This window comes from Centruroides sculpturatus, unplaced genomic scaffold, assembly GCF_000671375.1.
Source record: "Centruroides sculpturatus isolate CEXI.00-Female unplaced genomic scaffold, Cexi_2.0 scaffold36, whole genome shotgun sequence".
In the NCBI taxonomy this organism is placed as follows: domain Eukaryota; kingdom Metazoa; phylum Arthropoda; class Arachnida; order Scorpiones; family Buthidae; genus Centruroides; species Centruroides sculpturatus.
Window position 1 is genome coordinate 979,957 of NW_019384384.1, and position 24,026 is coordinate 1,003,982.

Below are 24,026 nucleotides of genomic sequence, written 5' to 3' on the forward strand. Positions count from 1 at the left end.
ATTAAATATAAAAAATACACTTCGGATAATTTGTTTTTGTTGGCATATTTAATCAATCGTGAAACTATAATGTTAAAAAAATAATAATAATAATAACACGAAAATAATTAATTTTTTTACTATATTATATAACCTCGATATAACGCCCTCTGAAAACAAATACTTGTAAATGGATATTCCCTACAAATATCGAATAGTAACACACGCACAAACCTAAAATTACGTACTTTCAGCCCAATTCATACTGTTCGAGGTCATTCGGTTTAGCGCCAAATTTCGATTTAGCGCCACTTTTAGAGGTTTGCTAAATCAAGGCTTGTAATATAACTAAATGTAGCAGTGGTTAGTGAAATTCTTGATAATATTAACGAATTTAATGTGAATTTTATGAAAAAATTAACTATAAAGACATTTTATAAGTGATTTTTTTTTTCATTTTTGAAAGGTTCTTTGCTATAATAAAATAAAATTAAATAATGGCAAAGATTTATTGGAAATTTTTAAAAATAAATTAATTTTGTTACAAATTTTTATTTTATTTTTATATTTTAAGAAAATTAAAAACCGAGGTTAGTCTATTTAAATTTATGGAAAGTTTAAATATTTTATTTAAATGTATCAAATATAATAACGATAATAAAAATATATTATTATATAAACTTAAATTTTTTACGGTGTTAAGACAATTTTATTCTTTTATATTTATAATATATTTTTTTATGTTAAAATTTCATTTTATGAACTCGTCGAATATAGTGTCGCCATCTGATGCCATCTTTTACAAATTCCTTATACGTTTCTCGTGTTATTTTAATAAAATATATCGCCATCTGCATTTCGAAATTAGAAGAAATAAAAATTATATTTTTTGTTCGATTTTATATTCGAATTTATAATTAATAACTTTATATATTTAAATATTATTCTAATTTAGTTATTAATAAAAGTTTAAAAAAACTAATAAAGATATATTATATCGTTTAAAATTAAATATATAAAATACTATTTTTCGATAATTAAAAATCTTTAATTTATAATTTATTTAAGTGTCGCAAGATGGCACCACCATAAAAATGTGTATCTTTTGAATTTAATTTTATTTCCGTTATATATTAATTATTTACTTATTTTTTGAATCGATATATTTATTCAGAATTGCAACTATATTAAATTAATTAATATTATAAAAGAAATTTGATTAAAACTTCGTTTTATACAAACATTTCCTTAATGCCGTATTTGAGTTTCTTGCGCTAGTTGAATGGACAACACAATATTTAGGAACGATACTCCGATAATCTGCTTATTGAAATATAAATTGAAACAAGTTAAATTCAACTTTAACAATTAAAAATTTCTATTATAAATATTTTAATGCAATTAAATACTTTTTTGATTTAGATTTATGTCATCAGATGGCGCGAACGTCGTAGATATAGCCTTTTTTTATAACGTATTTGTTCAAAGTTGCGGAAAACATTCTTTTTAGGCAGAAGGGACTAAATACGATGCTACAGTTACGAAATGCCAACAGTTGAAATACGACAGTCGTAAATATGATCATGTGGTAGAATAGGAGGCATCAGATAGGCTAGTGGACCATTCGGTCTGTTCCACATTGTTGTCTCTCATCCTCCAATCCCGCGTTGTCAGGATGGATCACAACTCTCTTTCGCTCGGTGGAATGGAACGATTTTAGAATTCTGGATAAGCTCTCAAGCGTGACACAATAACGTATAGACTCATAACCGTACCCCGACTTTTCTGTAATTTTATAAATTCCCACATTCCACCACTAAGTCAATATCTTGTTACGTTATTTATTCGCTCGATGCTCGTTCGGAAACTAAAATTTTAATAATTTGGCTATATTATTTTATATCTACAAGGGATGATATATTTTACTTCTCTCGAACGAGTAGATTTTTCAAAGAATTATCTTTAAAATTAGTTTAGAAGATTTTGTTTTTCACTCAAATAGGCTGGATTTACCTCGTTTAGTTTACAAGTACTTCTCCGAATAGTTAATGTTACAAACATTATTTGGTTTAGATGTTATCTGCACTCCAGTACAAATCACACGGGAAACTTGAACTGTGAGAAGTGGTTCCACTCAATTCAAGGTTTGCCTACACAATCGACAATTTATGTCTCCGCCATTTTGGCTATTTCGATCGCATCTGTTATTTACCAACTTATTGTAAAGGGTGTAGACTCGATTTCAGATTATGGTTAATCTTATTACAAGGTTTATTTTATTTATTATTTAATCCAATAGACGGTCGAGAGTGGTTAAACTGGGATATGTAGTGTAAAGGCCAGTTGTTCTTCTATTTACCCGTATTGTAAGCACATAAGATAGTGTAGACACCGGTAGGTTCAAAGGTCGCTGTAATTAACAGAAAGAACTCAGGTGTGTGTTTTCTCCCACCCCTGACAAACTAGGAGCGACCCTGGAGGGTGGATTACCTCACGGCGCCGACCGAGAGGCCCATGGGTCCTGGTAAACATGGGCGAGGTGTTCTCACCACTATCTCCAGTCGAGTTAAATGAGTTTATAAATATAAAATACGTTTATGTAATGCAAATGAGAACGTTTCTATATGTTCGTTTTGATGGAATAAGGAAACCCGCTGCAATTTATGCAGTAGCAGTTTAATCGTGTAATGGGATTAAGTAAAGTTGTCGTACTGGCTGCAACAGAATTAAAGAGAATGCAATAAGACGGGCAATTATTCTAGTGGAGCATTCGAGGGGCCGTCCACACTTTTCGAAGCGGGAATTCTCTCTCCCTACTTAAGAAACATCCGTCATTGTCATGTTAGGGGGACACCGTTTCGCAGCTGTTTGAAAACGAGAAACTTTGGCTGATTGGTAATCAATGATGCAAGAAGAGAATAAATTTAAGAATAAAAAAGAGGAAATCTCATTTAATAAATCTAAATCTGTTTATTTTTCTATGAAGATTTACTTTTGTAAACCATATGTGATTGAAATAATAAATATAAACTGACAACTTTGCGCAAGTCATAAATAAAAATAGAAATAATCCGTGTTTTATTGCGAATCAACACCAAGATTTAATCAAGTAAATTCTCCATTTCCATTTATAAACTCGGTTAAAAATTAACAAGATATAATTAATTAAACGTAAGTAATTATTTTATATCCTTATTCACGATATAAATTCGAAAATAATAAAAGCTAACAGAGGATATCAAGTTTTACATTGCAAATTTTCCCATATTCCTCGACTGACTTCATTTCCTTAATGAAATATATGAATTGAAAGCAAACGAAGAAACGAATGGTTAAAGTTGTTTGTGGTCGATTCTGGGTGTTGTCTGTGTGGGTTCTCTTCTTGTAAACTCGGGAGATGCTTGAACAAGCAGAGACGTGCAAACCCTATCATTAGGGTAAGCCGGAGAACCTGTAATTTAGGATCTGCCCCAGTGGCGACCATCTGTTACGTGCAGCATCGAAAAATGTTCCAAGTTGCTTCAAAAACAAAAGTATTCAAATGGATTACAACGAAAAGATCCGTTGATTTTGTCAGAAATACGTTCCAAAAATTATTCCAATTGTTATAATATTTGGAAGAGAGTGGATCATTTCACTTTCTAAGAAAGAATCATTCGATTGAGTTGCAAAAATCCTACATGATTTTGAAAGTGGGAAATGGTATTACTCGTTCGAATTGAATTTATATAAAATTTTGTAAAATATTGTGATGTCTGAACTGTTTATTCTCAAGCTGGGTTTAAAGAAAAGTGCACATAAATTTATTGCGCACTGTCCATAACAAATACCCACCCAACATCTCCTGCTGAGTAGGGATCATAGAGGATAAGGGGCCCTTAACTTATGTGAAATGTTATATTCGTCATTTTCAATTCGCAATAGCGCACGCATACAAATAAGCGAGCGCACACAAGGTTTGAAAACTTTGTTTCGGTATAAATTACTTTGAATTGTTGGAACAATGAAAAATGAAGGGGGGAAAGGAACAATTAAAGAGTTATCGCGCTTCTAATTCCCGATTTACGTTCGAGTAATATGCTGTTAATTGAAAAGAAAAAATATAAAAATAAGCTATAAATATAATTTTACGGCTTAGTAATAAAAGATATCTTCTTTCATCTTTTCTTTCATCGCCGAACAAAGCCGGCCATTAACGTGGTCGAAATTCAATATAAGTTGGTGAAATTTAAATTAATGTAAGAAAAAGAAATTTTATTGTCTCCGTGATGTAAATCATCTCCGAAGATATTAATTTTGAATTTGCCCAAGGTTTTTACTACTTTATTGTCTTTAAAAATTATATTTCTTTATTAAAAAAGGCACACGCAAACTCAAATCGTGAACCGAACAATTTATTTATACGACCATAAATTATAATTAAAAAAAATTAATTTTCGAATAAAAGTAAATACGAATATTATCTCGATCGTTCGTAATTAGTCGGAAAGTAATAAAAGCCTAAATTTGGTACATAAATAAGGTCTGAGGAATTTCAACTCGAAAGACAAGTTGGGGATTACCAACGCCGGATGTCATTTTTCGCTGCTTGTGCATTCTTTATAGAGAATGGCTCATATTCCTGAGGAGAAAAAAACTTCTCAAATGTGTCGGCTGGCTGCAAAGACATCCCATTACAGACTTCAGAGAGGGTTTCGTACCCGAGGGCACATGTTGACACACCGGCTAGGGCCGGGAAGTTCTATTCAGAGTTCCGACCGAAATTCCCGGAGGTAAGATTTTCTTCTGGCCCATTAGACACGGGATCATTAATAGCGGGATCCAGTCAGGACCAGACTCCTTCCATTGTTTTCCCTTTCAGTCTGGTTGGCCTGGCAATCTGCGATTCGAATCGCTCCTCTCAGCTTCCAGGGTGCAGTGGGCATTTTAGTATCTCGGTACAGTTTCTATCCAATAACAGTCACTGATTTTCAATGATAATATTATCGTTCAAAATCAGTTTCCTGAAATCGACAAAAGGCATTCTCGAAGCATTAAACAAATCTTTTTATTTGGATATTCTTCGCCAGTCGAATATAATATATTCGTTCGTACTACTGGATATTTTAATTCATATTTTACGAAATATACTGTATTTATAATCTAACAAAATTAGTCTATCAATTGAATATTGTCGACTACAATAATTTTCATTCAATAATAAAAAAACACGAATAATATTTTAAGCGTAAATATAACTAGCTTAAGTGTAATTGAAACGAATGAAGCCTAACCCTACCTTACATGCTTGCAAATAAGTAATTACTACATAAATTCAAAAGTTTTCCAAGTTCTTCCCCCCTTTTTTTTTAATCAAAATTACCTCGGGGGACGTTATTGACAGCAGTCAACCGTATAAACTGTAAATGGATGTTTATCCTTATCCATTTCTGTATCTAAAACCATTATTAAAGCATAAAAATTGATTTTTTTTTTTTAAATCTTGTTTATAGTTTTGCCAAACCTAATTTCTTAATGGCTTCAAAAGAAATATAAGATCATCATTTACAGACACTAATGTTAAGCAAATGTATTAAAACGATCGCCTCTTGTTTTGCAATCTTTAGATTATTATTGTATTTGGCTTTTCACGATGCTTACTTGCTTGATGCTCGCACTTTTTTTTTCTAAACTAACGTATGAAATAAATTCTTGTCACTGCATAAATTGTATTTATAATATAAATAAAATAAGAATCTCAGAACGTAAATTAAGAGAGTAGACAAACAGACAGACGTTATACACGAAGAGCTATTACAGGCTATTCGAAATATTACCGATTAGTAAATAGTAATGTCCATTCTACGTATCTGTGATTAAATGTTAATATTTTGAATAGCCTATAAGAGATATTAGTATAATACTACGCATAAATTGAATAAAATAATAAAAAGCGGCCTTGAAAGAACGTCGAGGGGTCGTTCTCCTTATGACGCTTTTAATCGGTTATGGCTACAGAATAAATATCTATACAGTATAATAATAACATATAGTAAAAAGCCGAGTAATTAATTAAATCGATATTACCAAAGAATTAAGTAAAAGAAAATAAACGAATATTCTTACACGAATTGCTTTTGTCAAAGATCGATAATCGATTGTACAATAAATTTATATCATTTTTTTTACAAATCAATAAGCAAAAATTTAATAAAATATGCCAAATTTTAATTTCCATTAATGATGATAAAGTTTTCATTATCTATATTTATGGTATAAAGAGTCGATGTGATGGATCTTGAAAGATGCCGTTGCTAAGAACGGAATAAAAACTTGAAAATTCAAACACACGTCATGTAACGTGTATTTTGTATAGTATTTTTTAAAAATATAATTTATAAATATTATATTGTTTGTGTGCAATGAATTATATTGAATAGTAAAGAAGTAATGATTTTGAATGAGGGGAGGGGAATATACTTGTAAGAGTAGTTTAAAATAACGTAAAATCTCTTTGATTTTGGTAAAAGTTGCTACATTTAGGCCTGTATCTGGGCATATAAAAATATTTAATATTTTTATTTTTAATTCAATACATTACTCTCTTATAATCATTAAAATTCACTTATATTCTGATACTTTATTGCGGTATTTGTTATTCCGAGAGTTTATTCAATTTTATGTATACAGTAAATTATTTATTCGAATAATTGTAGTAATTAATATCGTAGTAAAATTTCATTTTTATTAGTTAATAAATTAATTAGAGTTTAATATTGTAAAATGTTATTAAATATATGGCTATATTTATGTATGTCTATATGAAGTTTAAATCATATTATAAGTAGACTTACTGCATGATTTTTAATACGGTAAATCATTCCCCAAAGATTCCTGGAGTTTTTTGACTCAGACCAGATTCGAACCCGGGTCCCCCAAAACCACAGTAACCGCTCGGACACACGATCACAACCTAAAGGTTAATTAAAATGAGATGAACTTTTATTCACGAATACAAATATTTTTATTTAAAAATCTGTATAATTTCATCAATAATCGAATGGAATAAATCTGTGATTCTACTGTTTGATATGACTTCCTGCATTAAGACTACTGTAAAGTTTGTAAACAGTTCAATCAATTGTCGAGGTCGGTCAGTCGTTTGAATACGTGGTGAGAATTAAGTCAAGAGGAACATGCAATTTAATTTTACATTTGTATTTCTCATTATTTAGCTAGCAATTAAATATTTGAAATTATAAGGAATTGAAAGAAATTATTTATATTTTTCCACTTTTCATCTCGAATAAACGATAAATATTACGAATAGAGAGAGCGGTGTTTTCGAATCAGGAAACAATACTTTTGTTAGTAATGGATAAACTCAAACGTCATCTATCAATGATGGAAAACAAATTGTTTTTTATAATCAGCACTGTAGTTTCTCTTGTATCATAATTTTAATAAATAGGCCTATTATACAAAGATAAAAGCTTGTTTTTTTAATTTAAATGAATTTTTACAGGGGAAAAAACTAGCTAGAAATAAAAATTCAACTTGGCTAAAATGCTAAGTAGCATATGTCAGATAAATTTAAGACTATCGTTATTGTATCGAAGAGATAAATGATTATCATTAAGCATTCGAAAGTAAAAAAAAAAAAGAGATCGTTGCAGTTACCAGTTTTAGCGATGACAAGGAGATGAATCGTCGTGAAAAATGCATTTTCAAAACTCCAAAGTCATCCCCAATGCTTGCCTTCCGGCCAGTTCTTTAAACCTGAACGCACTCTTGACTATTCATAATACCATTAACAACAGTAAAGCCATGCCACGAATATTGATATCAGTTTAAGATACTAATGGGTAAAGGGTTAAACCTATTTAACAATTCGAATTTCCTGCTTCGGCGTATCAATAGAATAAAATTTATCGAACCTGACTAGAAGTATCAATCGAATTTATTTATTATGCAATAAAAAAATCCTTGTCTATGATTCCTTTGTCTAAGAACTGAAACCAATGAGGAATAAATAAGATAATTGTTTCGGGCCCGCTGGCTAAGGCGGGCCCATTTATATATTTTTTCATATTAACAATACGAAGAAAATATGTCCGGAAAAGGAATGAATTCGATAAAATATTTAACATGTGTGAAAAATCTCTCATTACATTTGATCTCTATGCAGATCTAATAACAGAACCTTCTACTATACGAATTTTTGAAATAAAAGTTCAGTATTTGATTAATGTAAATTTTAAAATTAAAATATCCTTATTGCTTATTTCATAAACACACGCCTGTAATTTAAATTATGCCCCATGAGTACTAAGGGGCCTTTTTCCAGTCTCAGTATGGTCGGATAGTGAAGGATGGGGCCCGACATATCCGGAAGAAGACCCTATGAAAAATTCCTTGGGTAGATCGCCGGGACTCGATTCCGGATCCCCAGAGTGGTAAGCTGATGCTTTACCCCACTTGGTCATGTTAAGGAGAGCCAATTGAAACAAGTTAAAGTAATTTTAGCAATTAGATCGAGTTAATATGAATGAATATTTGTAGTAAGACAATATAATGTTTCTTATTGTCTTACTACATTATATATGATCACAAAGTAGAAAGAAACTGTCTATTCAAGACTAATTTTATGGGATTTAATCATACATATTAAAATAAAGATTAAGATATAAGGTAGCACGATTTATTATAAAATCCATACTCTATATTTAAAAACTATTAATTCTTTTATTACAGGACAATGGTTTTAAGTGCGTCGAATTAATTATCTGTTCAAATTGCTAATTCTATCGTTTGTTATTTAGTAAAATTGCAATATATTGATAGGTGTATATTTGAAAATTTTCATCCAAGATTTACAGCGTTGATCTTGTATTTATAAAATGTACAGGGCTGGACTTGAGCCCAGGCAAGCTAGATAAGAGGCCAGACCTGACAACAGCCCGTAAATCAGTTCGTAAATTTACATATAAGTTATTATAGCAGTCTCTTATTGAAACTATGTTCACATCATTCATTATACAAATAAAAGTTTTGACATTTATTCTTAGCATATGGCATATAATTTGCAATACAATGTCTTAGGTGTCTTAGGAATTTTTCTATTATTATTATTTTTGTTGAATTAAAATTCGTCTAAAGCTATTTTATCTTTATAATTAAGCTGGTATTTTTTGATAAATTTTGATAATAGAAAACATCGAATTTTTTTCCTTTAAATTTCAATGACAGGCTAAAATATATGTGAATCACTTTGACTTTATTTCCATTAAAAAATTATTTATATAGTGACTATAATAATTTAAAATAGGGAAATAAAACTTAAAAAACTTTATAGGTTGTTTTTATGCGTTAGATTTCTTTTTTAGAAATATAAAATATTAATCTTTCAATTAGTATGAGATAATTGACTGTGAGGCGTCATGATGCTACAGGAGAATAATAGAAAATATGAATATGTTCGTTTATTTAACTCATTGTATAAATAAACTTACACAAGAAATGTAATATTATTATTGTTTTTAATAAACCAATACATAACTTAGATGTAAAGCTTATTATAGTTTTATTCGTCATTCTATTTAAATATTTTATTACAAAAACAAAACAAATTAGTTACGTTCTCAGCAATTTAATTCCCTATAATTTCTATACGGTTGTAAAAATCACTCGACACTTTTTACCCCTCCATGTACGAAATCCTAATAAAGACTTGAGCATGTATTCCGCATCATCACGCCCACATAAGAGTAAGAACTGTATGAAGTAGGATATTTTCAAATTCCTTGCTAAAATTACCTTTCATTTCTTTGCTTCTTCATTCTTCTTTCAATCATAAATTGTATTTTTATTGTTTCTATTCTTAATCCAAGTTTTTGTTGTCTCCTACAATTTCTGCTCGTTTAGTGAAGTTATGGTGGTAAAAGATAGATTCGCAGACAATTCCGATTACCTAAAAAAAGGTCAAATAAAATTATTATTTATCAAGGGTTTATTGTGTTCCATCGCTAAATTATTTTAATGAAAATTGAACAAATTCAAAAACTCTAAGCAGCTTTTATTTTATATTGATATGGAATAAACAACCTCTCATGCAGCGCATTTTAAAAAAGTTGAACAGCATTAAAGGATTTTTCCATTAACGACTCATTAAAATAACTGAACATAAATCAGATTTTAAAAACGAGTATCTCAATGTCTTTTCATATAGAGGAATACAGAGGTATACCGCTCGAAAGTACCCAATTTGATTTACTTATAAAAAATTAAGGGTTAAAGATCCACCAAAGTTTTTATATAAGAGAAAAACTCACCAAATTTCATTGATAAGTACGTCTCTATATGCGTTTTATATGCGTTCCAGCAGCCAGTGATAACGTCAAGATGAAAGGCAATTTCTTGCTATGTACGCTGCAGTATGTCCTGTCTCACAGTGGCGATGGTTGCGATGATGCGCTCCCGAAGATTCTAAAAGGTCTCTGATCGAAGTTGCATAAATCATATCTTTCATAAACTAACTTCACAGAAAGAAATCTGTGGGGGTCAGATCGGGAGATCTTGGCAGCCACGCTATCGGGCATACTAGACCACGACCTGCGCTTTCTCCAGTGGCGAAGCCATGATTAGACAATAATGCTGAAGATTTGACTTCTGCGTCAGCGTCATCTTGCAGTACAAAAAAATCTATAAAACTTGATGAGTTTTCCCACCAGAAGCCACTTGTGGCTTTTATATATCTTAAACTATACATTTTTTATGGCGAATTAAAGTCAGATACTTTCGAGCAAAATACTTTGTATAATGAGATGAGATGTATAAAAAAGATATGACACGCTGATGATATATGTATATTCTCAAAAAATTATATATTTACCACTAGACTGGTAATACAATAATATTTTAAACATATTAATTTAATTTGTATTGTTAAAGATAAGTTTTTGAGATCTAAATAATTCAGTGTTTGTAAATGATAGTGATTCAAATTTATAGATACCGCCAATGAATCAAAACAAATATTAAAACAATAAGATATTATGCAGATAACCTTTGGCTTTGTTTTTATCCAATCGTTATAGATTTTCACAAATTATCAGTATTTGTCTTTGATATAAATTCTTCAAGACAGCACATAAACATAAAATCTTTTCAATGGCCATATAGCCATTGAAAAGATTTTATGCTAACATTAGTGCATAGAAAGTAAGTAAAAGTAGTTAGTCCATTATAATGCTTCCTGAAGATATTTTTGATTAAGTAGATGTTACTATATTCTTATTATGTTCCTCCGTTTTTCATGCTCCCTTCGAGCAAGTTTTAATGTTTTTGATGCGCTTTAAATTGATGCTAGAAGTAAAACGTGAAGATATGGTCTACATATTTCCTATAAGCCGTTCTATTACCATTTGTTTATTATTAATTTCCGTCAAAGATTTTATTTTCGATTTTGCATTAATTCTTCGCATAAGAATGTATAGACCCATTCGAAAATCCTTATTTCTTGTCTGAAATTCTTCTAATATAGTTTATTTCATATATATTTTTTTCGTTTTTCATGTTTCTAAAATGCTAATTTTGATATTTTTACAACGGATTATTTTGTATAAGATAAATTCTACTATAAGCGAAGTTATATATCTGGAATGAAATCCACTTTCTAAACAAAATAACCATTAAAAATTGGTAAAAAATGAATAATATATTCCAGAATTTCGATTTATATTCCGTATGTAAAAGGCAGTCGTTAACATTTACATACTTTTTAATAATTTTACTTTATTCCTTATTAAAATAATTTAATGATAATTTTTGGTAACGGTTTTTATTTTAATATTACAAAATTGTATAATATTTTTAAATAAATAAATATTATATAAGATAGTATATTGTTAAATCAATATTAAATTAAATTATTACTAATATAAAGAAATATTGAGCATCATTAGAGAGAATTTTCTATAAGTATGAAACAATTAGACAATTGATTCTGTTAAAATATTCAGTACTATAAAATATATTAATATTGTATTTATTTATATATTTTATAACTAAAAATTTCTGTTCATTTGATTACATATTAGTCTGTTGTTTGTTTTTTATCTTTATTTTATTCTTGAATCTTGGAAATGTATTATACAGGTATCTCTCGTATAACACTGTAGTGACGTTTCCAAAAGTGTCGTATTATGCGAATCCGTGCTATACGAAACAAAGGACTAATGCAAAACATAATGTTATGTTCCAGAAGTTAGCAAAAATATACTATTCTTTTACTAAAAGAAATATGTTTATTAAAACAATCGATAATTGATTAACAAACACAATTAAAAGTACTGTATTACGCGTAATATTAGTTTTACTTAAACGAGGACGTTTTCTTTTCACAAAGTATTATATCTCAGCTTTTTTGCTGATCTTGATTAGAAGTATTGGCAACATTTTCATATTTTTAATTTTTATCATAAAAAATCTTTATGGATGATGAAATAAAATGTTATTAATCGAAAATTTGTTCATGCGGGTCGCGTTTGTTCAGTGGAATACCGAGCGGCTTTTTTCCAGAATTTGTGTTCGAATACCGAATTTGTGTTCGAGTACCGAGATACCGCTGTATTTCGTTCGTCATTTTTACGAATTCGTAGATAAGTAATAGCTACGGTTAAAAAAGAAAGTTTATTAAAGTAAACCTGAGGTAAAGCATAAAAATAATTTTAAAATTTCAATATAGTAAAATCCGAGGGCAAATTTGAGACAACACGCGTGCTTACTTGAATAAATAAAAAAATATATATATCGAATAACGAATTTACACCTAAAAATTTAAAACCGTAAAACCATGTTAGAACGAAACAGTGTTGTAGAAGTACCGTGTTGTGTAAGGTATACCTGTACATTACATTTAATATTTTACTGATCGGATTATTGTTTATTCCTACAAAAAATATAGTAACTTCCAGTAACGAGTATTGAGTTTTCAGTATTATATATTTAAAATATCCCTATTTATTGGTGATTTAAATCTATTTAAAACTTAAATAAATAAATAATAGTTTTAAATACAATCAATCAATATGTAAACATACTGTTTCTGAGAATAATGTTACATGAATAAGCACACGGCCAATGTACTTTATTCTCATTTCAGTACACTTATTTGTCTCAATCATAACAAACAATTTGATATAAATGTAAAGGTTTGTATATTTTTATTGTATGAATTAAATGAATAATGATTAAATGTTATTATGCTTTTAAGTTTTATACAGGTTAACACATAAAATTCATGAATGTTAAAATCTATCGTTAAAATGCACAAAATATTTATTTTCATGTGTTTAATTGAAAATAAGAAAACAACTATTAGAAACATGCATTAAAAATGCATTAGCTATGTTAAGTTAAATAAAATAACTCTAAATATTAAACTGATGTAGGTCTATATATATATATATATATATACATACATACATATAAATTAAGTATATATATATTAATTAAAGATGGCAGCGATTTATTATAATAAATCTAAAATATTCAATTGTTTAATTAGTGATTCTGATGAACCACTAGAAATCTGCAAGTGGCTGGTCTACGGGTTGACCTAATCATTTTCTAAAATGCAGTTCTATGCTGTTTAGCCAGAGTATTTCTATGAACTACTTATTTCTTACTTTAGGTTACTGAATAGACAATATTTTTGGCATGCAGCTAAGGTGATTTTTATAGGATAAGAAGTGAAGGAGGCAAACGTTTCCAACCACATTTATGATTCGAATTTAATGGTCTACAGACCACTAAATTCGAGAACCACTGGTTTAGACTGTATTTCTCAATCTTTCCTTAGATATTGCTTCCTTTTTAGTCAACGTTACTTTTTAATTGCCAGAACAAAATTTAAAATAACAATATGCTTTATACTTATTATTTATTCACAGATATTAAAAATTAAGTAAACTTGTATTATGAGAAAGAATGTATGTGTAGGCTATATTTATATATTCTCATGTCCAAAAACTAAACATGACCATTAATTTGGTGTTTATCTCAGAAACCACTGATCCGAGCAATGTACTGTACAGTACATCTTATAATCATTACAATCATTTATGCAATAAAACAATTGAAAAGCAAAAATTTAATCTAAATTACGTCACACCAAAATAATATGAAAAAGTATTAAGCATTGTTGTAACTCTTTTTGCACAGAAAAGGATTAGTATGGCGTGAGGTTGTCACATGCGCGCAAGCTGCACGGAGATTGTTTATGCTGGTTTATCTACTCTGTCGGCAGCAAAGTCCATTCTTGAAGAAGAGAATTTTGAAGTTTCGAGAGTGTTCTAGGTGGAAATTAAGGGAATGCAATCCATTTCCTTAGAACATTCCACACATTCTATGAGATTTAGGTAGATCTTGCTGAACATTTCATGTGACGAATATCTCATTGTGAAGAAAAATAATGACAAGAGCTCTATGTGCATGAACATTATCGCTCATAAAAATAAAATCTGCACTCACAGCACTTAAGAAAACTCTCATGTGGGCTTCCAAAACTTTATCTCTATACCTTCCTGCAGTAGAGGCACTCCTTGCACAAATTTGGAGCTCAGTGCAGCCACTAAGCTTAATGCCCCTACTAAGCTACATGTTTCTGAACGAGGTTTTTTTGCATACCATGATACCACCACCTGCAAATTAGTCTTTTTCCAGTATATTAACAAGACTATAATGAAGTTTCCCGTTTTTAATCCGACGACAATTATTTTGTAGACTATACTTGAACTCGTTAGTGAGCAGAACATTGTTCAATTTATTCAAATTCCAATCCTTCCCCAGTCCTTATCCAAATTCCAATTCGAGGCACTGCCTTAAACGGATTCTTATGCACAGAAGTCAATGGAATGCAACGTACTGGATGTCTTGCGAAAAGACCATTCACCTGAATCCTTCTTAGACAATAATTTGTCGCGAAACTCTAACACCGACGGCAGCTGACAGCTCTGAAGAATGCTGCTCAACTGACATTCTTATGTTAACGCCAAACAGCAATCCTGTTGAGGAATATTAACTTTTGGACATCCACTTCCTGGTTCATCCAACATCTTCTGTTCTTTATAATCTGGCTCAAAGTCAGGATACGATTCTTTGCGGTACATTGAGTCCCGGTCACATCTGTCTGCGACTGACTTACTTCTAGCACTCCAACAATTTCCCTTTCATAAAATCGTCCAATTGGCGTCTTTGTAGCATTATCACTATTAGTAAGAAATTGTCGATGGTTAAACCGCAACAGAAACAATGCCACGCCATTGCTGTATTTTGGAGCTTGCACATTTTCTATAAATTTGTGCTTTTTAAAGAAAGAAAAATTCATTTTAATTATTAAAAAGATAAACTAAAATTGTCTGAATAATTATCAAAATAAAATTATAAGCGTAGTGAAAATTCTTGAAAAATTCAATATGACTTTAATAGCAATAATTTTCAAAAATTTCACTTAACTTTATAAAATTACATTTAACAATCATTTCATGTATCATTATCTTATTTTATGGTTCCATTGTCTTCGAATAAACTTTTAATTACAATTTTATTTATATTTTTATGAATTTTGTGCCCGCATTTTAAATATTTATAGAGATAAATAAAATAAAAAAGTGCATTCTTTAGACTTGTTAGATGACTTTGAAAAACAATAAAATGATAGTATTTATAAAGAAGAATTGTCTTAATCATCAGAAAAAAACGAATATAAAGAAATAAAATATTTAAAAGCATGAATAGTAAACAAAAAACAAATAAAATAATTCGCTGATTTATAATTAAGAGCTTTTGAAAAAATATAAACGAATCTTTTAATTGCATTATTTTTAAATAAATAATTCTTATCTAAACAAAAACGTCCTGGAGACTTACGTGATTCGTTACCATTAGTAGTAACATCATCATCATCATCATCATCATTTGGGATGTTACGCGAGTATTTTTGAAGCCAGCTAGTTTTTATTCAGTTCTATAATACAATTTAAAATAATAACAACAATTTAACTAAGTTAAAGAACTATGGATATAATGATTTTTAGGTTATTGTACTATTTAAAAAGAAAAATTCGTACTAAAAGATAATTTAAAAGTTTCTAAAATCTAATCGATTCCTCCTGTTACTTATACGAACATATGAACATACTTAGTTTAGATAATAAATGAAGTCAGATTATATTAACTCGTAAATTAACGCTGTCTAGCGGTTTCGGATGATTAAAATTATAAAATTAATATAATTTATAGAATATTTTCTCTACATATTAAAATTACTGTATTTCATAATTTTATCATTTTATCATTGTTTTTACAATTTGATAAAATTCTGTATGTGAAAATTTTCTAAAATTTCATAAAAGTAAGATTTTTATGTTAAAGAATTGCAGAAATTATTAAGAGGCTTCAAGAACAGAACTTGAAGCTTTATTAAAAGAATTAAATTTTGATTGTAATCATCCGAATGAGCTAATTTTTCAACCGTTCGATATCATTTATTATCCCGTATATCGATGATTCTTGTTCATTTCGGAATGGCAAAATGAGCTGCATCTCAGTAAAACCATTAGGATCTTTATCATTCAGAGTAATCTATATCATTAACTTTCGATTTAAAACTCGATAACATCTCGAAGGGCATCCGTGAAAATCCTTATTAAAAATAATCGCCATTTCCCATGATTGCTCCAATAAATCTAGGTGCTTTCACCAACTTTGTAACTAGAATTGTTCCAAATTTGCACCGTACTCCGTTTATACAGAGTCTTATTTATTTAATCTTAATGTATTATGTCTATATAAAAATAATCTATCACGTTCAGAGATATAAATGTAATTCAAAATGTCCCAAGGCATTATTCTGTGAATAATCGTTTACTCGAGCCGCTGGATGGGTATTATACTATATTTTTTCCACTCGACTAGAAATAATTGGCCGCTGTTGATTAACATCCATCTATTAATCAACTTGATAAACTCGGGTAGGAAATCAAATTAATAACGAGAATAATCAGTTTATACTAACTGGAAATTTGTTTCGGCGAAGAAACAAAGGGTCTTCTTTAAGCACGTACTAAATATAGAGTAAATATATTTTAAAAATTCGAAACGTATGACCGACTTGTAGATGGATGATGCTCTTAACTACTACTGAGAGCAGTAAAAAGTACCGCCAAATTTAAAAGTATATCGGATACTGTAATTAGAGAACCGTAAGTATAGAGGTGTCATACAAGTGTGAATACAGGATAAAAATCCCGAAGACAAGCCGTGAAATCGCCACACGTTATTCCTATCAATGTTACAGCAGGTAGAAAGACACCTGGTCGTTGTACTTAATGTGAAAAACGTGATGTGTGTAAATGGCCCCGAGCTCATTGGTGGGGCTTCCTTCCAGCAAAGGCGCATCGCGCGTGGCTTCTGGAAACGAATCCTTCTTTCTTTCTAACTTTCTTTTAGATAATGATTCTTTATATTCCAGTTCTGACGTTATCTTTTCATCATGTGTTTGGAGGCCAGATTAAAATCCTTATTTTAACCATCACGCTCGAGGCTTGGCAAAATAACTCATTTTCTTTATTCCGAAACAATTAAAACGTCCATTGAGCCATACTGTGGACAACGATAAAATAATAAATAAAAAGGAGAACAAAGCTTCTTTCGGAAAGGATTAAAGAGCAACTTCTTAAATTTAGAACTATAAATATAAGATTTCATGTTTCCATTTAAATAGAGCTAAGCATATACTGGTATACCGCAAGGATATTAAGTTTGAAAACTGCAGGCCCATAGACTTAATTTGAAAAATCTTACTTATATTCAGCGGATTAGTAGCGAAAAATGTAATTTTTCATTATTTTAAATATTCTCTAATAAATTATTTCAGTTTACGATCAATAATAAGATGATTTTTTATTAAGAAAATTATCAATTTTTAATTCTGTAATATTTAATTTTTAAAACTTAGAAGAAATATGAGTTTAAAAAAAAATTATATACATATTTAAATATTTGTTTGCTTTATTCTTCCATTATATTTTTAAAAATATATACCGTATCTTTATTTTGAATCTTATTTCTTCGAAAATATTGAAGATAAATTATAAAGGCGTGCTATTTAAGTACGTTGTTGAACCCCCACCCCACTCTCAAAAAATACCAAAACCATTTTTCACTCCTCTGAGGAAGAGAGAGTAAATTTAGAGTTTTAAATGGAAGCATATGTTTCTATTTAAAATTCTGAAACGTTTGACTTCTTATATCTATCTTCTATCTATGAAGGTGTTAAACCTTTATAGATATAAAATGTAGACACTATAAATATTAATTAAATATACAGATTTAATTAAAATAAAATCCTAGTAAAGTATAAAATCTTAGAAGATAATTAAATATACAAATCAATAAAATTACCTGATAGTAATTAAAATTAAAAACTGAAAAAAAAAACGTTAATACGCATCGAATACGCAATAAAATGGAAATTTATTGATTAAATCTGTTAATACGCAAACAACATTCAACGTATGACCTCTAATTTATTATCTACATGACCATCGGGAAGAAATTCAGGCATAATTAAATAAAAAATTGTTTGGCCTCAGGTAGAAATCGAATTTACGTCTTTTAAATTTTATTTGCTATTTAACAACAGATCAGCCAACCATAATTTTATACTTATTTATATCATAATTAAACATAACTAGTACTTGGTTAAGTTATAAACTTCATAAACTTTATTAGAAGGCACGAAAAGCATCCTACACTAGCCTAGCTAGTTATAGCATTCAGTATATTTGACTGAAGGGCATAAGTTTAGTTTCTATCGGCTTTCGATCATGTATAATTCTACCAGAAAGAAATATATTTTCATCTTTTCTTTCTTCTTTCGTCTCCTCCTAGGTTAATTTCTTTAACCTTTCTTTCTTTAATTTATGAGATGAAATATTAAATATAACGAGCGCCGAAATATATTTACGAGAAAAAAATATTCTAATCAAGAGTTCTCTCCAATTTAAATTCTAATTTCCACTTTCTGTTTCATTCACATTGTATTCTTTCATTAATTAAGGGTAGTGCCGTTCGTTTTAATGCAGTTGTGCAGTTTAATAAACTTAATTTTTACAGTAGAAACCCTTCTATGAGTGATTACAAGTACTTCATTTTATTTATTCTCTGCTTACTTATTGTCTTAACCAGTTCTTCCCTCCTTATCATTAAATAAAGAAATGTCTGATAACATATTTGCTTATGCTGTATGTACTATTCTTCATATCGGTGAATAACCTAATTTTTCATTTTACTTATTTTATTTGGTTTAGGATAATTGTTTGATGGGTGAATAAGTGTTTTGAAGCATTGCAATGTTATTAATAGTATGGGTCCCCTTCTCCCTATTTACGTAAGATTTTCAGGAACACTTCTAACTACACTATTTATGGATAATTTTATAGTCTTTTATGAATTGAATAGAATATATTTAGTATTTTTTGTCCTACAAAATTATAGATCTAAATCTGTGATATTATCGTGAATGTTTCCTTACGCATATTGTATATTGGATACAGATTGTCACTTGTCTATTGAATTTATATACAGTTTATCTAAGGTTAATATAATACTATTCGTGAAGTGGTTATTATATTAATTGCGTCAAATTAAATACAACATGCAATAACGCGTTTCAATTATATCGGAAAATCCATTTTACTGTATTTGATTATTTTATTTATGGACAGCCCTCGAGAATCTTAATTATTCTAAAACATATTTAGACTACAATTAAATGAATATGAAAGAATAAATGATTCAATACAGTCGATTTTTGTCGTTAAAATTATCATATAATTAACTTTATTTTACGTAATAATATGATTTTTTCATCGTTGATTTTATCTTTTAAGATGGATAATTTCAAAATAAATCCATAAAAGTTAAAACAATAGCAAATGAGAGAAAAGAATTATTTATTAAAAAAAGAACAGAAAAATTTTAAAATTTAGATATTTACACAATTAATTTTTTTAGTATTAACGATAATGTTCAAAAAGAAAAAATAATTCCATACCAGGAAAGTATCGTTATCAAATAGATTTTATAAGAACCCACCTTGAGGGATAAGACTCTACATACTTTGGTGGGGTAGGAATGCGCTCTTGAACCTTGCTACACATCTTATGAAGAGGAATTTATATTTGACATTTCTCTCTCATAATCATAGATTATTAGTGGCTACTCTCTTTATTTGCATTTTGTTTGACACTGCTCTATAATAATCTATGATTATTAAGAAGTACTGTCAAATAAAATGCAAATAAAGCCTTCATCCATGATACGATATAATTAGACTTGTTTATCTGCTATTTATCGTAATTATATCACAATTAAGAAAATTTTCTATTAAAAAACCTGTAATAAACATAAGAAATGGAACAGGATTCTATTTTTTTTTGCTAATTCTAATTAAAATAGAATTAAAAATAAATAAAATACAGTCGAAAATGAATGTTATAAATTAGTCTAGTTAGTATTCATATCAAATTTATAAGTAGTGTAATGTTGTGTGGAGACACGAAAACGAATCCTAATTCTTCGAAAGGATTCTCATTACTGTCTTTTAACTTCCTGTTGGATTAATATATCAAAGAAATATGTAAATTATATAATAATATAGAAAAAATTAATACTGTATTAATTCCTATTATTGTATTTTAAATTAATATTACACCAAAAGAAATCTGATTTTCTCACAAGGAAAAAATTGGAATTCAGACTGGCATTTAATGATATTTCTTATACAATAAAATAATAATCGTTAGCAATGCATAATTTATCGCTCTAATATGTAAAATAATAATGACATCGCTGTCCATATTAATTACTTAGAACGACGCCAAGCTATTTTAAGGCTACAATTTAAATATGTTAAATTATATTTATCTAAATAATTACAGAAAAACTATTAAAAAAAACTTGTAAGTAGATATTTTATGTGACAAATATTGAATAAATTTAATATTGCCTTTAATTTTTCTATCAGCAATGGAATAAATGCAGTGATATAAAATTTTTTATAGATATTTATTGGAATTGAAATACTTAGATTTAATATATTAAAAAATCTTAAAACATATTCAACCATTGTTATAACAAATCATTTGTTTCTTAAGATCTTAATAATCATCTTAATTTTATATAAGTTACTTATTTATTTATGCTACATAATATAGAATGCTGCATACGTCAATACTTAAGTTTGTATTTATTTATTTACTTTAAAAACAATTTGACTTTATTAATATCGGATTCGGTTCTCCAAAATTAGAAAAATTACGATTTTTTTTTTTTTTTTTAGAAATCTTTAAGTAATTCCTTTAGAATTTTTAGTGTAATACAAAAAATCTTAAAACTGATTCATAAACGCTATGCTTGTAATGTTAAGGTAGTTACATTCGAATTAATTCAGTCTAACTTCCAATTAAGTTTTCTCATTTCATTTAAATAATTGTAAAATTAAGGAAATTCTTTAAAAGAAATGTCTGTAAATTTAATTTTTTTTTAAAATGAAATATTTGATTAGTAAAATTTTTATTAATGAATGAAACAAAATCTGGCAAATTGCCACATTAAATGGAAAGAAAAGCCTTTTATTTTCTTTTAAAATCCTTATATTTTAAATTATAAAGAATATAAGTTAAAGAAAAGAATCAACTTTACAGTATTTGGCATGTCATTAATATGCTAAAGTAAATTTAATTTCAAACAAACATTATCTTATGAATGCATTAAATCTTTGATGATGATAAATTTTTTCTCCTCATATTAAAATATCAAAAACTTTTAATTAATAATTATATATACATATTTATTTCAATAACGAGTTACTTATATAAAATGCAATTAGCCTTACATGTAAAATACAGGTTACAGTAGCCTCTTATTTTTCGGTAAGCCTCAATTCATACTTATCACAGTGTCTTAATTTCTTTGAATTTACTGATTATTGTAATTTATTATTGATTTATTTTTAGTTACATACGAAAAAAAAATTCCTTCCGAGATACTGTATTGAGTCATAAGTAATGTTGTTTTTTTAAATAAATTTTAATAGTTCTTATTTACATAAAAATACCTATTTAATTCAATATACAATGCCTTTCATTAGCTATGACATTTTCTAATCGATTTACAAGCTTTTGATGATTTTCTTATAAAAAATAATTAGATTTTTATTCAAAATATGCTTCTACTTGTTTCTGGATAACTTCATTTTAATTGAAACTTTTTCTATTAAAGTTGTTTTAAAGGGATCGAAAGAGATGGTAATCTGTAAGTTCCGGATCAGGGCTGTAAGAGGAATGAGGGAGAACTTTCCAATTTAGCTCTATTAATTTTTATTGAGTTATTATTGCACACGGGGTTTAGCATTATTGTGTAACAAAATAATGCCCTCCCTGTTCGTCAAATAAGGACGTTTACCACAAAGTTTTTCCAATTGCTGACATTATAAAGTAAACATTTATTGTCTCATTTTGATTCAACGACTCAAAATTGAATATTTCCCTATCTCACCAAACACATACAACACCTATCGAGGATAAAGACCAAGCTTTGGTTCTGGAATTGGAATAGATTTTGGATCTAACCATTGTCTTTTACGAATCACATTGGCATTTGATATTCATTCCTTATCCCCAGTTACAGTCTAGAATTGGGGTTTGCTGTTGCCTATTAAGAAATGAAACGCATGTGGATAATCGATCCAGACGTATCTGCTCAGTAAAGTCATGTGGAACCTAAATTCCACACTTGTTTATCTTTCTTACTTGCTGTAACCACCTAACTGCCGTTGATTGGGACACCACGTTTTTCTGAAATTTCTCGTCTGAATATTTTTGGATCTGCTTCCACCATTGAGGCAAATTTCAGCATTTTCTAAGCCAGAAGGCTGTATAGAACTTTCACTGCCATACACACTACATATGTTTGTCGCTGTAACTGCAGTGTTGCTTTTTTTTTATTTTTTAAATTCCTATAACATTACATACCTTAAATATTCTCCCGTAAAATCATTTTGAACTGCCACGTAATTCAAAAATTAGCATTTGAGCTGACTTATCTATAGAATAACACAAGTTATTCTATAGCATAAAAATAATGCGTAGAAAATTGACATTACTTGTGGCTTAACTCAATAATTAGAAGAATTTTATGCCAATTTAATTTCTGTTTGAGAGTTTCGAACGCAATATGAAAAACTCGATGGAAAATGGCTGAAAATGAAATTAACATTATACATTAAATCAAATTATTATTCTTTACTTTAACTGAATTGAATAAATTTCCTTAAATTATATAAATAATTAAATTTCAAGTTAAAAGATTGTTTTTTTGTAAAATCTGATATCGTCCCTGTCTACAAGAAACCACGGACAAGGTGTTGTCAGGTCAGCGTATCCAGTCATTAACACCCCATGCAAAGTGTCGAAACTATTAAGGGACTTATAAAGGAATAAGTTAATGTGCCCAGCCTCTTATGAGGCACCAACGAATCTTATCTCGGACCGGAAATATTAATTCTTAGCGTGGGCCTATCTTTTCATCTTTTCGTGGGTAGATATTGTGTTCCACCCTGCGGTTCCGCGTTAACTTTAATACGGTCTACGAATCCTATACTCAGACCTATTATATAAGACTGACGTTAGTCATTCACGTAATCGCTTTGATCATCTGAAACCGTGTTTGTTAACACGTGACATTATATAAGTAAACTGAATGTCACTAAATTTGAAAGTTTTAATTCAAGATTGTATTTATTTTTAGTTAAAATGGAAAAGATTTGTAATATCGACCCAATTTGTAGAAATATATTTCGTTCGTAGTTACAAAAAGTGGATCATTTCAATATGATTACTTTAAACCAATGGCGCTCCTCCATCAGGAAATAATTTTGTGAAGAGTCTCTGTTCTATTAGCCGGTGGATATTATTGGAATAAGTGATCCGGCAACCGGACGT

The 24,026-nt window shown here is 29.0% G+C and overlaps 1 protein-coding gene across 4 annotated transcripts in view; it reads left to right on the forward strand.

Annotated features, from left to right (window-relative positions):
- LOC111618001 (protein Wnt-5b-like) overlaps positions 1-24,026 on the forward strand; it is a 242,587-nt gene that overhangs the window by 166,013 nt on the left and 52,548 nt on the right. Inside the window, exon 1 of one of the 4 annotated variants that reach the window (XM_023359418.1) lies at positions 13,153-13,169. The exons of the other annotated variants lie outside the window; for them this stretch is intronic. The gene's annotated coding sequence lies outside the window, so the exon portion shown is untranslated. Of the gene's footprint in view, positions 1-13,152; positions 13,170-24,026 lie in introns of those variants that run through there. 4 annotated transcript variants of the gene reach the window in all.